Source organism: Lepidochelys olivacea (genome assembly GCF_965140295.1).
Source record: "Lepidochelys olivacea isolate rLepOli2 genome assembly, chromosome: 9".
Classification (NCBI taxonomy): Eukaryota; Metazoa; Chordata; order Testudines; family Cheloniidae; genus Lepidochelys; species Lepidochelys olivacea.
In genome coordinates, this window is record NC_140419.1 from 65,170,679 (window position 1) to 65,187,980 (window position 17,302).

General features: G+C 46.7%; 1 protein-coding gene across 2 annotated transcripts in view; it reads right to left on the reverse strand.

Moving 5' to 3' along the window:
• The window catches only part of DRP2 (dystrophin related protein 2), a gene marked incomplete at its 3' end in the record, with an annotated part of 47,920 nt that extends 43,947 nt beyond the window's left edge, over nt 1–3,973 (reverse strand). For both annotated transcript variants that reach the window (XM_084639243.1, XM_084639242.1), the window contains exon 1: nt 3,623–3,973. The remainder of the gene's footprint in view (nt 1–3,622) is intronic.
• Nucleotides 3,974–17,302: the final 13,329 nt, after the last annotated feature.

Below are 17,302 nucleotides of genomic sequence, written 5' to 3' on the forward strand. Positions count from 1 at the left end.
ACTAAGCATCTAGGTCCCCTGCATTAAATGTACTGAAACATTTAATGTGTAAAGGCCACGCTACCCCCATTAAAGTAAAATGAAACCTCTAACGCAACTGGTATCACCCCAGTGCCACATTAGATGTGCTGGGTCATCTAATGAATGAAACTTGGACCCTGATCCCATGGGGAAATAAAGGGCCTGACATCAGTGTAACTGACAGCACTTGGCACCTTGCAAGATCAGGCCCTGAGTCCATAGGCCAGGGAAGGGGACCAGTGTGGTGGATCTCGGTGTGTATATAGAAAATGCTAAGGAGAGGGTCCTCCTTAAGAAGCAGAATCTCTCTCCCCTCAACGTGGAAAAAAATATGTTCTGTTCTGTTAATACAGCACTCAAGCTGAGAAACTGCACATACAAAAGTCAGGGAATGCTGAAGTTAGTGTTCCTACAGCAACGTTAACTAGGCCATGCTGCACACACATACACTCACCATGTAGCCTCTTTGTCTGGCTACATGAAATCCATAGCATATTATTTAGGAGGAGGTTAAATGCTACTTCTTTCGTATGCCTCCCCCTATGCTTGAAATAGTTTGCCAAACTGCTCCCTCATTAAAGCCCATTTTGACTAAGCTTATCTTTCCTACTTCATTCTCCTCACCAATCTCTTCTCACCCTCCTCTATTTCACAGTAATTCTATTTATTACAGTAGCACTTAGCAGACCCAACTGTGATCATGTGGCCCCATAGACAGAGAAAGTCCCTGCCCCGAAGAACTCACACTCTAGGTAGATAGGACAGGAAAAGGAAGCAGTATCTCAATTTTACAGATGGGGGAAGTGAAGCACAGAGGTTAAGTCACCAAAGAAGTCTGTGGTAGCATCAAGAATTGAACTCTGATCTGTAGAGTCCCAGTACACATCTCTAGCCATGGAACCATGCTGCTTCTCCCTAAATAAACTACTGTCCTGAATCTCTTCTTTGTCTTTCAGACACTCTGTACTCTTCCTTCCCTGCTCTTTGAGGGAAGGAATGAATCTTACACTCGGTTCTGAAATATGCACCATCCATTTATCGTGCTATATAAATGGTTAGTAATAATACAGAGAACTCATCAGACGTGCCATGTAGCCAAGTTAACTTCCTGGTGCTTGATCTCTCATTCTCAATGTTGCATTAATACACATTTTTGTGCATTGACTATTACTGGCCCACAATCACCCAAGCTCTCTCAGACATCCAACCACAGTATGTAGTTCTCCAGCCTCGGGAGGCTGTGAATTTTGTAGGCGGAGTGTATGCGGTGTGAAGTAATTCACCCTCCCCTGAATGTATAAGTGCTATCTTGTTCTTGTTTTATAGGACATGGAAAGAAAGGGGGCTCTGAGCAATTTACAGTCTACTCTTAAGCACTCCAATCCGGCCATTTGAGGAGTGGATTCGTTTTACTAGGTATGTCTTGTTACACAAGATTTACAATAGCACCTATGTGCTTTTAGCATTAGCCACCCAGCCTGAAACAGAGGCCTTGTATGCAGCATTCTTTAAAATATCATTATAGTCTGAAATTCACTGGCAATTTAGAGAACTTGGAACTTTTGTTTTACTGGAACCCACTTAACTCCTTAAGCATCACATTTTGCCTAGCCTTGCTTGATGGTCAAATATAATTTTAAAGATGTATTTCAGTCTGATCACAGAATCATAGAGCCATAGGGTTAGAAGGGACCGCAAGGGTCATCTAGTCTAACCCCCTGCCAATATGCAGGATTTGTTGGGTCTAAACCATCTAAGACAGATGGCTCTCCAGCCTCCTTTTGAAAACCTCCAGTGAAGGAGCTTCTACAACCTCCTGAGATGTCTGTTCCCTTGTCCTACTATTCTTACAGCTAGGAAGTTTTTCTTGAGATTTAATCTAAATCCGCTATGCTGTAGTTTGAACCCATTGTCTCTTGTCCTGCCCTCTGATCAGCTGTGTCCCTGGTTATATTTAGTCATCTCTACTTTACACAGAGTTTAATTATATGTGTGGTTTATATGTCCCAGGTTGTGACCTGGAAAGAGACTGTCCTAGTCTTTCTCTGGTTAAATAAAACCAGGATAAAGCCTTCTATTACTCAACACACAACACCTTTAAGTATCAGTGAGCACAGGTCACTGGATAAGAGGCAGTTCAAAATTGCATGGCTTTATAACACAGCCCTTTCCTGTCGGGGCACTGCACACGGGTGCATCATCAGGGACTTGTATGGTGTAACATGCACTGCCAGGAAAAGGAACACTCACCACCTGGAAATGTCAGGTGTTGCCATGCACGAGTGCAAAATGGGAGCCCCAAGGCATTAGGGGTGAACGCACAGAACAGGTCTGCCAGGGAATGAATCCCCTTGGGGGATCAGGACCCTCAAGGCTTTGAACTGTGTATTCAGGGAAAGGATCCCCCCAATGGGGTAACACAAAGACTAACTGAAGAGCAAATTCTAGCTGCTCAGGAGAGATTAGCTAGTGGAGGGGGAAGGAACCAAGATGTGAAGGACCCAGTCTTGGGACACAGGGAGGACACAAACTTTCTAAAGGTTTGATTTGTTTTTTAAATTAAAAAAAACCAAACCACAAATTGTCAAAAGTGGCTTTCCCCAACTTCCAACACAACATTTAAAAACCCAAGGGCAATTCAACAGCTCTCCACCACTCTAGCAATGCCACGCATGCTTCTTGGCAAGGAGGCCTGCCAGAGCCCTGTTGGTAAACCCACTGCCAGTACTACATGCTTGCCATACCAAGGGAGTAGGTGAGAAGAAACAGGAGGTAACTGGAAACAGGGCTGGGTTGGGGCACTAGTAAATATGTTGCAGTGCTATGCAATACCCAGGTCTTGGCTGCTGAGACTGGGAAGGAGGTAGAAGCAGAGTGCTCAGCTTTGGAGAGCAGGAAGTGGCCCATGTCCTCTCTAGACTATTATGGAGTAGAACTGATGGTTTCTGGAAGTAATCCTGGCTAGCCTTCCTCAAGCAGAAGAATGGTAGTTGTAATATGGGTCCTCAGTGGGAGAAGAGGTGAGCAGGAGAAAAAGTGGCTATAAGAGCAGGGGGGGAGAGGGAATAATATAAAAGCAGCGGCAAGACCGAACAAGGAAGTGAATGAAAGGCCAGAGCTGGGACCATAGTCCCTATTGCTTCTCATCTGATCCCAGCTCACTACTTGAAAAGAGCTTTAGGCTCGGCTTTGCCCTGCAGGGTAGTCTTTTAAGGAGAATGCTGGAAGGCTACCAGGCCCTGATCCGAGCAGCCCTTCAGCTTGGCAGAAAGCATCTTTCGGTGTAAATAAACCTCTGATTTAAAAAGAATCAAAGCTGGAGATAATTGCAAAGCTTGCTATTGCTGTTTTTCTCAAGAATCTGCATCTACTTACCATTCCCTGAGCTCTTTCCTGTGGAACCAAAGTCCTGGCTGCCCATCTCTCCCCCACCCCCTATCTTTTCCATGCAAGTTTCCCCAGACATACATACACAGTATACTGTGCACGGTCAGATGCACACGCACAGCACAATGCTGAGGCTAACCATACAGTACAATGGTAATTTCCCTCTCCGTGCAGAGCCAGGAGCTGGGTAGAAAACCATTTATCTGCGGCCTACCTTCCGATTCCGTCAGGTCTGAAATGAAGGCAGCAGCCGGGCTTCAGTGGCAGGGACTGGGGCTGCTTCTGTGAATCAGCAAAGAAGTCCCTGTGACTGGGATGCATGCTGAGGCTCAGTGCTGCTGTGTGCATGCTCTCTGTCTCTCCTCCTCCACCACCCTGGGCTTCTGTGTTGCTATGCAATCAGATCACCAGGAGTAACAGCATCTCTCCAACCTCAGGCAGAGATATCCTTGACTGGGTAATGCAGGAACGCACCAAGGGCAGTTCTGTGAAGTGCCTGGAATTTTGGAGGTTCCTTGGCGGGAGATCAAAAGAAGGAATAGAAGCGGGGAGATACAAAGGAAGAGAGACGCACACGGAGGGAGGAGGAGACAAAATACACACAGAGGTAGAGCGAGAAAAATACAGACACACAAAGGCAGTACAGCCTGACCTCTGGAGACCTGACAGTCTGCTGGATTCACACACACACACACACCCCATGCAGCCTGCCGATGTCTATCAACAGCATTTCTGGGGTGGTGTGGCAGCTCTTGTTTTAGGATACATGTGTCCATGTGTGTGCTGGAAATTGCTAGACAAGTTCTCAGTTAAGGAATAAAGCAGCTTAAATAAAAACCCAGGCATTCTTTACTCTTACACAAATTTAATAATTTCAGTAAAAATGTGATTATTTTAAAGTCAAAGGGGAAAAATCATTGTGTTTTAGGCCCATTTTCTGTTTCTCTTGCAAAAGGAAAATAACTAGATGAGTCCAACAATCCCAACTTGGGGTATGAAATCCCAACCCAGACTTTGCCACGTTTGGCAGTGTTTGGATTCAGCCCCTTAGAAACAGAGGGCTTGAGCACTAACTTGACTTTGAAACCACATTCAGACCTGGGATTTGGATTTGTGCCCATATGTAACAAATAAATAGCTACAGTTACACTTTGCATTTTTTTGCCACTTTCCGCTCAAGGATCTCAAAGCACTATACTATTATTTAATAATTTTTATCTCCACTGCTACGATGATCAGTGCTCCCCACAACACACACCTTTTGAGATCCAGGGGTCCTACACATGCCAAGCACAACATGAGGTGTACCTCAGCCAGTGCATCAAATGCCCCACCAATAACTACAAGGGTGAAACCAGACAGACAATCACTATGCTCTCAAATGAACTCTCAGAAAAATAATAAGAGACCTGTAGCCAAACACTTTTCACAAAGTGATCACTCCATATCTGACCTGTCCTCATCCTCAAAGGAAGCCTACATGACACATTCAAAAGGAAAGCTTGGGAGCTTAAATTCATAACTCTGCCAAGACTCTAAAAATCATGATCTCAGCAAAGATACTGATTTTATATGACTCATTACAACAATCTGTGAAACCCACTTACTCTCCTTTGTCCTATGACTGCAGAGATGTTAAGTGTCCACTTCATCTTAAATGGTCTGCAACAATCCTTATGTTAAATAACCTGTACAGTTTTGTATTTAGCTGTGACACTCTGAATACCTTTCCCAGACCTGAAAAAGAGCCTTGAATAGCTTGAAAGCTTGTCTCATTCATCAACAGAAATTAGTCCAGTAAGAGATATGACCTCACCCACCTTGTCTCTCTCATATCTGGGATCAACACAGCTACAACAAGGAATTTTTCCTGTCTGTTTGCCAGGGGACACTGTTTCATAAAGCAGCTATGCCCCTAATCCACTCAACACCAGGTCCATGTGGTGTTCACAGAGGGGTTTGCAGGAGTTAAGGGAAGGGGGGGGGTCAAGCTGGTGCCTCAACACCTTTAGGACCCCAGGAACAGAACTAGTTGCCTTTTAGGCCTGGTTTACACAACAAAATTAGGTCAGTTTAGCTACATCACTCAGAGGTATGAAAAATCCACACCTCTAGCAGCATTGTTAACCTGACCTAAGTCCCCGGGTGGACAGCATTAGGTTGATGGAAAAATTCTTCTGTCAACCTACCTGCCATGTTTCAGGGAGGTAGATTGTGTCTACACTGTTGTGCCGCTGTAGCATTAAGTGTAGACAAGCCCTTAGTCCCACTGTGTGGAGGAAATGGGGATGGTAACAGGATATGAAGCCTTTCACCTTTAAATCACCAGTTTAAATCTGGTCCAGGTTGAGGGTGGCAGAACTATTACAATATTCTGTGAAACAAATTTGATAGGTCTTAGCACAGTTCCCAGTGAACAAAGTGTGCACATCATAATTGCTACTAACTGGTACCCTGAAAAAGGAGAATTCAGGGAACATGAAGGATCCAAGGAACACAATATGTGTCAATGGCAGAAGAAGTGCAGAGGGCTGTTCCCTATGGAACATATTCATGTGCCTGAAATTGGGTCTGAGTGATTTTTGATGCAGGATGCATGTAAAAACATTGTGTCAACACCATCCCTATCTGGCATCGAGAAATTTGCATACTATTTTGATGCAGGAGGTGCTCCTCTCCAAGCATTCACCACAGAATGAGTAACTGGGCACAGAGTAGCTCAGCACAATGCAGAGGGATAGCTGACAATGGTGTACTTTTCACACCTAAGGATCGGAACCTGCGTGATGTTCCAGTACAGTATCAAACATGTCTTCTTTGCAAGTAGGAGAGGACAAAAAGTCCCTTGTTCCAGGGCAAGGAATGAAAATAGAACTGGCGGTTCTGACTTTGAACTGAAGAGAATCGAAGACTTGTTGCCCACTAGATTGTTGCTACTTTGTTTAAATAATTGATATCAAGTAAATTCCTCTCCCTTCATCCCCAGCACGAATAACCATAAGGAGAATACCTCAGCGCTGATTTTATCCTGGCAACATTTTGCATTAAGTTGTTTGGGGGGAAAAAAACAGTGGAGTTCTTTCTAGTGGCATTCTGCTTGGGCGGAACAAATACAGACAGACAGATTACACATGCTCAGAAATCAGACTGGCTCCCTTTATGATTGCCCCTGCGTAACAACTCAAAGGGTCCTTACTGAATAAGCGGAAATGAGAAAGATTACAGAGGAGGAGGAAAAATCCTTTCAGGGCATATAGCATCCAAGACTGCGGAGTGGAGTGCGGAGGGGGAGAGAGAAGGAGTGCAACAGGAAAAGGAGGGGGCAAAGAGAAATAGAAAAAGGAAAAATCAGGGAATGAGAGAGGAGACAATGGTAGCAGGGTGGAGGGAATGGAGCACAGACAGCTTTCATGGCTCTTTTTTGTTCTTCAAAGGCTGTCAATATGTTTATGCTGTGCCTTTCCATCTCCCTCCCTATTTACTGGGTTTTGTACACAGGAGGAGGAGAGCCATCACACAGGAGCTGCTGGAAATTCGGTTAGACACAGAACAGAGGTGCCCTAAGAGAAAGGAAACTGTTTAGTGATGCATGCACAATGTACCACATTGCAGCCCCAGAAAGTCTTGAGGCTTTCTCCTGGCCCCCTCTCTAGAGATCAGTCTCTTCCTGGTGAGATCATATCCAGGGCCTGCTACAAGTCTAGCTGGTGGGGAGAAGTAGGTTGAACTGAGTGACAGCGCAACTTACACATGAAAAAAAAAATAAGGAAAATTCTAACTCTACACATATATAGCACCTTCTGGGCGAGGATCTCAAGTGTATTAGACCTCGAGGGTAAAACTGGCAAAAAGCACTTCAGTGACTTAGGAGCTTAAGATCCATTGACCGTCAGTGAGACTTAGGCTCCTGAGTCACTTCTGAAAATGGTACTTAGGCACCTTTGGAAATTTTACCCTGAGCCACTAAGGGTACATCTACACTGCCTTTGAAAATCCGCAGCAGTGAATCTGAGAGCACAGGTCTACAGACTCAGGCTAGCGGGGCTTGTGCTATGGTGCTAAAAACAGCAGCACAGACATTGTTGCTCGGGCTGGAGCTTGGTCTAAGCCCAGGGAAGGAGGTTGGCTTCAAAGCAGCTGTCTTTAGTGCTGTAGCAGGAGCCTAAGTCTGTAGAACCTGGGCTCCGAGACTCTCTGCCATAGGTTTTAAAATGCGGCATAGACATCCCTATGACTCACAATACCCCTATGAGGCAGGAAAGTACCACCCCCACTTTACAGTTGGGGAAACTGAGGCACAGAGAAATTAAACCACTTGTCCAAGGTCACAGATTAGGAAGTCTGTCACAGAGTAAGGAACCAGACCCAAGTCTCTCAAGGCCCAGTCCAGTATCTTGAGCAAAATCCTGTCATTGCTTATGCATGTGCTTAACTTTTTCATAGTGGTCGCACTGAAGTCAATGGAATTACCCACATGTATAACTGATTGCAGGATTGGGCTGTTACTCAGGAATTGTGTAACATAACTGTCTGTAGAGTTCCTGGATAATCCTTAGCTGGAACCACACCACCATTCCCTTTACGATTCTCTAAAATAAAGTCTGGTAGCACAAACCAGCACCAGTGACCAGTAAGTGTCTCGAGAACTTCACCGATTTTAGTATATAAGTAAATGGTTTCAGACAGCCAGATATTAAGAAGCCACAATGTCTAGGGCATGGAGTAAACCACTGAGAAGAACCTGGGTTCTAATCTTCAGTAAACCAGCTGCTGATTGCGTGACTGAAGACAAACCACTTTCCTTCCCCATCAGCCTACCCAGCTGGAAACTACAGAGTAAAAATCACTGCATTAAAAGAGAACCAGGTATTGCAGGCTCTGAGCCGAACTTTTCTGGACAGAAAAAATGCACCAGGACTCTGGTCTACCTTTCAGAATAACCATCATAAAGAGCAAACTTACTGCTGCTCTTTGTTCTTTACAGACCAGGTGCCTCCCATGGCTGAAAAGCAGATAGAACCCACCTTACTCCTCCTGCTCAGGAACTGCCTCACCACAGAAATAAGCAGCTCACCTGGGTAGCAAGGTTTTTGTGTGGACAAAGTAGGACACTTGATCAGCTGGTCCGAGCCCATAATTAACCATCTTCATCTCTTCTGTTCTGTGGGCAAAGATTAGCAATAAATCATTTTGTCACAGTGCCCAGGAGGTTATTGCTTAGCACTGGGGTTTATAATGGAGCATTAACTCAGACAAAGGCAGCAGGAGATGGTGGTTAAAGTAACTGCTAGGGGTTAAACTCAATTGATAGGGGTAAGCATTAATCGTTGTCCTTTGGTACCAGTTACATGTCATTAGAAGACTTCACGAGCATACACATTGGCAGTTGTTAGAGCTGCTATCCAACCCTCAGAGGTTCAATTTTCTGAGTGGCTACAGCTGTGCCACCTTCTAAATCCTTGGGTCCTCATTTATTCATAGCATTAGGAATGCAAAATGCAAGCACACGGAAGTAGGCCAACAAGAGAATAGAAAGCAGGAACACAGAGGAACCGGTTTCTTCATTCCAGCAGAAAATGGGTTGAAGCTGTTAACTCTTTCAGAACAGGCCAAGTGGATCTGAGAGGACAGCACTGGCTAAGGAATGAGATCCCACTGAATTAAGACAATGCACAAATAGAAGCTTCTCCCCACAAAAGAAAATTTTAATTTGCAGAAAAATAGCTTCAGAAAACAGTTCAGCCTGATACCCTTAGGCATCTACATTTCCAGATGCATTATGTTCGGGTCAATATGCCTGGCATTGGAGGGCTTAGTGGCTCTTGGCCTTCAAATTGTGGACCAGATGCTCAGCTGGCATAAATCAGTATAACTCCATTGAAGTCAGTAGAGCTATGGCAATAAATATCAGCTGAAGCTCTGACCTTGTAACTTGAAATCCAGTCCAATACCTCCATAGTGGGGGGATCGATCAGCCTTCATGTCACACTCCCCATCAGTACTTGGCCTGGGCAAGCTAATGATTCAACCAGTGGACTAAATTCGGTGACGAATCCTGGTTTAGTGCCACCTGAGCCATGTTGCATATACACTAAGAAGATCTACATAGTGGTTTTCTTAAAGTGAAAGGCTTCACTCTTTGGAAGTTTCAAAGCTGGTTAACTAGAAAGCAGCAGAATGCAGTATAAAGCTAAACAGCTGCTGATCTATCCTGCTTGTGACATAATGAACCTCTCACATTAAACACAGGGAGGACCTCCTTCTTTGAAGGGAAAGCAGTGGTAATGGCATCTGTATACTTCTTACATTCTGGAGCATGATGTTGGTATAAGTAGGGGCATAGCGAGCAGATCGAGGGACGTGATCGTTCCCCTCTATTCGACATTGGTGAGGCCTCATCTGGAGTACTGTGTCCAGTTTTGGGCCCCACACTTCAAGAAGGATGTGGATAAATTGGAGAGAGTCCAGCGAAGGGCAACAAAAATGATTAGGGGACTGGAACACATGAGTTATGAGGAGAGGCTGAGGGAGCTGGGATTGTTTAGCCTGCAGAAGAGAAGAATGAGGGGGGATTTGATAGCTGCTTTCAACTACCTGAAAGGGGGTTCCAAAGAGGATGGCTCTAGACTGTTCTCAATGGTAGCAGATGACAGAACGAGGAGTAATGGTCTCAAGTTGCAGTGGGGGAGGTTTAGATTGGATATTAGGAAAAACTTTTTCACTAAGAGGGTGGTGAAACACTGGAATGCATTACCTAGGGAGGTGGTAGAATCTCCTTCCTTAGAGGTTTTTAAGGTCAGGCTTGACAAAGCCCTGGCTGGGATGATTTAACTGGGAATTGGTCCTGCTTTGAGCAGGGGGTTGGACTAGATGACCTTCTGGGGTCCCTTCCAACCCTGATATTCTATGATTCTATGGTATGTATTCATGGGGGAGAGAGTGGGGAGATAAAGCAGCCTGCACTGGATCAGATGGCAGTGTACACTCTCCAAACTTAGGGTAATCTGCTGGGTTGGCACCACACTGCATACGCACACATTATCCTGAGCAGGGGAACTCAAGTAGCATGAGAAAAGTACATGCTTTGCTGGTGAATGAAAGCTGTGCAAAAGATGAGGTTCAAGAACAACCTAAATCTCAAATTTAGTTTCCCAAAATATTTTGTAGCCAAAAATCTACACATTTAAAATTAAGCAGGGTGTATGCAATTCCCTCAAGGAGCAGTTGCTGAGTTGACCTGAACTTAAAATAGTCAGGGGGAACTGACCAGGAGCATGAACATGAAACTGAAAATAAGGAGAAGCCTCTCACAATTCAGAGTCTTTGTAGAACAGCGACAGAAGAACATCACACCTGTATGGCTCTGGCAATGGCAACGTTAGCCAAGTGCGCCCCTTCCGAAGTGCCATGTGGGGTATAGCTGGAGTGGAGTCAGAGGAATAACACATCAAAATTATGGGACTGGTGGGCAAATCATAACCAGCAGAAGAAATGAAGGAGGGAAAAAACGGTTACCCAACTTTTCGTATCTGTTGTTCTTCAAAATGTGTTGCTCATGTCCATTCCATTGTAGGTGTCCGTGGCCATCAGAGATTTTTGCCTTAGCTTATCCATAGGGCCAGCTGTGGTGCCCCTTTGAGTGCCACGCTCATGTGCTGATATATTGGGCACTGCTGGCCCTACGCCCACTCAGTTCAGAGAGGTGGGAGGGCGGATAATGGAATGGACATGACCAACACATCTAGAAGAGCAGTTATGAAACGGTGGGTAACGGTTTCTTCTTCTTCTTCTTCTTCGAGTGTTTGTTCATGTCAATTCCATTGGCGGTGACTCACAAGCAGAATCCTCCAAGGTGGACTCAGACTTTACCGTCTTGCAGTTTGGAGCACTGCTCTGCCAAAGGCAGCATTGTCTTGAGCTTGCTGGGTTAGCGTGTAATGTGATGTGAACATGTGGACTGACGACCAGGTTGCAGCCAGACAGATTTCCTGGGTCAGCACCTACACCAGGAAGGCTGACGATGATGCCTGTGCGCCGTAGTTATGTAATCTGTCATAATCGCCGGCGGGGGCACCTTTGCCAGCTCATAGCAGTAGCGAATGCAGGCTGTGATCCAGGATGAGATTCTCTGAGCAGATACTGCTCGACCTTTCATCCTGTCTGCCACTGCCATGAACAACTGCGTCGATTTGTGGAATGGCTTTGTTCTATCTCTGTAGAATGCCAGCACTCTCCTGACGTCCAAGTGTGAAGTCTTCACTCTTCATCCATCGCATGAGGCTTTGGACAGAAGACTGGTAAGTTTATGTCCTGGCCACTATGAAAATAGGAGACGACCTTGAGCAGAAACATCGGGTGAGGGCGCAGCTGGACCTTGTCCTTGAAGAATACCGTATAGGGCAGATCCGAAGTGAATGCCCTGATTTCAGACACCCTCTGGGACAAGGTTATAGCGACCAGGAAAGAGACCTTCCAGGACAGCAGCACGAGGAAGCAGGTAGCCAAAGGCTCAAAGGGAGAACCCATGAGCCTGGACAGTACGAGGCTCAAGTCCCAAGGAGGGACAGGGTCCCGGATGTCCGGACCCTTTAAAAACCTTACCGTCATAAGATGGGTGAAGAGAGACCTGCCCTGGAGCAGGGGATTCAACGATGAGATGGCTGCCAGGTGGACTTTGATGGAAGAGAAAGACAACCCTGGGGGCTCGAGATGCAGCAAGTAATCCAAGACATCTTGCAGCAAGGCCTGCAGGCAACACTCCGAAGCCCAACCCGTGAACCGTCTCCACTTTGCTAGGTAGGTTGCCCTAGTTGAGGGTTGTCTGCTGCCCAGCAAAACCTGTTGAACACAGGCCAAGCACACCTGTTCTTCCACACTCATCCATGCAGGAGCCAAGCCGTCCAATACAGCACCGCCAGGTTCAGATGTAGCAGGTTGCCATGGTTCTGTGACAGCAAGTCTGCGTGAAGAGGTGGGGGAAGAGAGGCAGCTGCCGAAAGGTCCAACAGCATGCCAAACCAGTGCTGACGGGGCCATTCAGGGGCCACGAGGATAACGCTCGCTCGGTCATGCTTGACTTTCACCAGGACCCTGTGGATTAACGGCACCGGTGGAAAGGCATACCAGCTGGAGCAACCCCAACCTCGACTGCGCCAGACCGGAGCAGCCCCAGCTCTGGCCACGCTGGGCTGATGGGACCCCAGCCCCGGTGGGGCTGCTGGAGGAACCCCAGTCCCAGCCCATGCCAGGCCAGCTGGAGGGACCTCCATTAATGGTTAACCGGTTAAACAATATAATTTTAATAATTTAACCGGTTAACTTTTTAAACAGATATTTACATCCCTATCTGGTACCGGGCTAAGTGCCGGTAGCTGGTGCTCTGAGACAGTGGCCGACGAGTGGAGCAAAGGGGGCATAGCCATGACTGGAACCCCCCATGCATTCCAACAAGGCCACTGCCCAGCTGCTGCTGCCACTGCCAGCTCAATAGCCCATTCTCGCTGCTGGGTTGTAGGCAATGGGCTGAAGCAACCCTCGGATCTGGCGGATCCCCCATGGAGGGGCTGTAGACACCTGAGTCTGCCTTGAGACCACCGATAACAGTGACCGGTACCCTGCATGGGGGGACAAGTACCTACGGTGTGCAGACTGAAGTTGGTGCCAGGGGGACTGAAGGCGGGAAGGAGAACACTGCCACGGCGTCAGCAACTGGGATCGGTGACAAGACGACGACCTGTGGGACGGTGATTGGTGCCAGTAGTAGGGGATCGGTGCCTTCCCTCTCAGAAAACCGAGTCAGGATGATGGTAACCATGACTGCGGTGCTGGTGACCAATGGCGAACATCTGCCAACCTGGAGGGAGGTTCCGTCTTCCGTCGGTGCATCGGTGGAGAGCATGTCATCGCCTCAGGGGATCTGTGGTGCTCCACTGCTCCCTGGGGAGCCTTATTGGCTGGCTTTCCCTCTTGGGAAGCCTTCTCCGAAGATTGCGGCACCTTCAGCACTAGCAGCGGCCTGTGCTCCTTCGACACCTGAGAAGCATGTGTTGGCATTGGTGCTGGCAAGGAAGTCGGTCGAATACCGCTTGCAGGAATCGGAGGACGACTTTTTATTGAGCTAATGGCCCCAACTGGAGAAGGCCAACTGCAGGGCTCTGGGGTAAGTGGACGGCCCAAGGTAGATCCTTTGCCCATTACCACCTGGCTTTTCTTCACTGGTACTGGGGAGCCGTGCTTTCAAGCCTTCTTTTTTGGTACCGGCGACGGGAAGCAGTGCTGTGCAGAGCCCAGTGCTGGGGTTGCACTTTTTACCAATGTGGAGATGCTCAGTGACTTGTGCCGAGATGGCTCGGATGCTGGACAGAGGGCGCACTCCATGAGGAGAGCCCGGAGTCAAATATCGCACTATTTTTGCATGCAGGGCCAAAAATTCTTACAGATACGGCACTTATCTTTGACGGGTGCCTCTCCAAAGTACTTGAGACAACTGCTGTGAGGGTCACTAACAGGCATAGGCCTGCTACAGTCTTCGCAGGGCTTGAAACCCGGAGACAGGGACCTTAAAGTACAAACAACTAAACTATTAACAGGTACTTAACACTAACTACTAAGAAAAACTGTATAGAAGGCCTTAAGGCACAAAGTCCAAGACTGAGGGCATGTCTACACGGGCAGAGTTACAGCACCGCTCAGAGAGCACTGAAGGGAAACCGCTGCTGTGTGTTCACACTGTCAGCTGCCTGCACAATAGCATGTTCACACTTGCAGGAGTATTTGGAGCGTTGCACTCTGGGGAGCTATCCCACAGAGCATTTCTTCCTCTTCTGCCACTAAGAGTTGTGGGAAGATGGAGGTGCCATGGGGCATCCTGGGTCCTGTTCCAATGCCCCGTGATGCATTGCTTTGCATCCCAGTAATCTCTGTGCTTCTGTCTGCATTTGGCTTTCAATGGTTTGTGTACTGCATGCCCTGCGTCTTCGGTCTACAGAAACAGATCCCGAACTGTTAACCAGTATGCTGCTCGCTCTGACCAACATGTCGCAAGTGGCAGTGGAGTTATTCCTTAAACTACAAAGGCAAGAGGAATGTAACATTGATCTCGCCACATGTACTAGCTACAACACGAGATTGCTTGTGGCCTTCAGAGACGTGCTGACCACAGTGGAACGCCACTTTTGGGCTCGGGAAACAAGCACTGAGTGGTTGGATCACATTGTGATGCACATCTGGGATGAGCAGTAGCTGCAGAACTTTCAGATGAGGAAAGCCACATTCATGGGACTGTGTGATGAGCTCGCCCCAGCCCTGTGGCACAAGGACACGAGAATGAGAGCTGCCCTGCCATTGGACAAGCGCACGGCGATTGCACTGTGGAAGCTGACTACTCCAGACTGCTACCGATCAGTTGCTAACCAGTTCGGAGTGGGAAAGTCGACCATTGGACTTGTGTTGACAGGAGTGTGCAGGGCCATTAATTGCATCCTGCTCCGAAAGACTGTGACTCTGGGCCACGTGCATGACATTGTAGATGGCTTTGCACAAATGGGCTACTACTCAATACTCATGAGCATGCTACTCAGTACAATACAGGGCACCTCACTGACCAGTATGAAAGATGCCTAGACAAAGAAACAAAGTTATTTATCCATGCAACATTCATTCTGGCCCTTTGAGCATCCAATCTGTGCACTGAGTGAGAAAAGAGTGTGTGCTCTTGTGTTGAAAGACTACCATAACACATATGCACATGGGGACAGAATTAAGGATTAGCAAGGTGGCAAAAGTCCTGTTTCAAGGCATGATGAGATGAACCTACAGTTTCCAAACTAAACACTTAGGTGGTGTGCTCCAAGGAAATACTGGCACACGTGTACTCAGGAACCGTTAACTCTAATATTGCTAGAGTAGTCAGCATGTACCAGGATAAATGCATTATTGTGCTAGAACCTGTACACATTCCCTTCATGGATGAGAGCACACACACACCTGTAGTGGATGAAAGAAAGCCTCTTCTAGGCTTGTTTAGCTCTACCCATCTAACAGGAAGGTTACATGGCAGCTGGATATTACCAGTGATCTTTGAAGATAATCCTGTCTATGGCATTAATCAGACAAGCCAGTCTTTTTCTACTCTCATCTCGCACTCTTTCCTCTTCCGCATGGTTTCCAGACCTGACCTCCAGGCAGAGTTCAAAGACTCACTTACTTACTTCACAGTAACTGTGATTCTGAGAGATGTGTTCTCTGTATAGATTCCACTCCTGGTGTGCATGCGTCCCATACACTCGGGCTCAGATTCTTTTGACCAGCGGTATCTCTTGGGGCTGTGCCTGTGCCCTCGCCCTCATGGGCCCCCACCAAAGGTCATAAAAAGCAAATCCAGGCCAACTGTCCCTCATTTCCTTTGGCAATACCGAATCTAATTGTTAAAGGACACTCTAGTACAGGAACGCTACTCCCTATCTGGGTGTGGAGGAGCGGGGGGAAGTACATAAGAGACTTTTAAGGAATCTAGCTACCATCAAGTGGGAGAATACTGTGTGACTCTGTATGCGGGGATGGTTAGCTATTATTGTTGCCTGGTGGACTCCTAGAGGAGCTGATAGACAACTCCAAGCTCTTTAGTGACAGATAGTCCAACTCTCCAAAAATGATAATTGGTGTTAAGCCCAAATAGTGAACAGTTTCCATTTGGTAGAATGTGTAAGTTTGGTAAAACACTTTCCTAAGATGAATTAGTATATTTTGGACCTCTGAAGACGGTTGGAGGTTAGCCAGCTGGCATCCATGTGTAATGAAGGAGATGTACCTCCTTCTGGAAGAAGTAGTAAATGTAGTAGAGGATGGATGGATGGATGGATAGATAGATTTATACATTCCTAGGCCACAAAGGACCATGTAGTCTGACTCCCTGTATGACACAGGCCATAGAACTTCCCCAAAATAATTGCTAGACCAGATCTTTTAGAAAAACATCCAATCTAGATTTAAATATCAGTGATGGACAATCCACCACAACCCTTAGTACGTTTTCCAGTGATTAATTACTCTCATGCAGTACATGTTAAAAAAATTACAGCTTATTTTTGGTTTGAATTTGTCTGTCACAGAGTGGCAGGCCCCTGTGTCAGAACAGGTGCTCCCAGTCGAGCCAATTAATGCAGCAGGGCAGCACCTGGGCTATAAAGGGTCAGAGGACATTCAGTGAGGGCAAAACTGCAGCTTTCCTGCAAAGACACCCAAAGAAGAGTGTTGATGCTGGGGAAGATGGTCCCTGTCCCCAAGTGAGTTTTGTTTAAGGAGCCCTAAATTAGGGGAAAACTAGGGTGGGGCACCCTGGCCACAAGGAACTGCTCAGATGCCAGCCACCATGTTACAGTCTAGCTTCAACTTCTAACCATGGGATGGTGTTATACTTTTTGCTGCTAGCTTGAAGAGCCCATTATTAGGTAGTTGTTCCCCCATGTGGATACATATAGACTGTAATCAAGGCACCCCTTAACAGTCTCTTTTTTAAGCTAAATAGACTCAAGGAGTTCAATCTATCCCTCTAAATTCAGGCTCTCTCATCCTTTAATCATTCTCTGAATCCTCTCAGATTTATCAACATCACTCTTGAATTGTGGGCACTAGAGCTAGACACAGTATGCTAGCAGCAGTTGCACCAGTGCCAAATATAGAGGTAAAATAATTTCTCTCCTCCAACTTGAGATTCCCTTTTATGCATCCCATGATCAAATTGGGTCTTTTGGCCACACCATCACCAAGGGAGCTTATGTTCAGCTTATGTCCACCACAATCACTCAGATCCAAGAACCAGAATTGAGTTGGCCAAGGCAATGGTGGTGCTACATGATCATTGTGACTGAGCTCTGGCTGAGCTTTGTTAGAACCC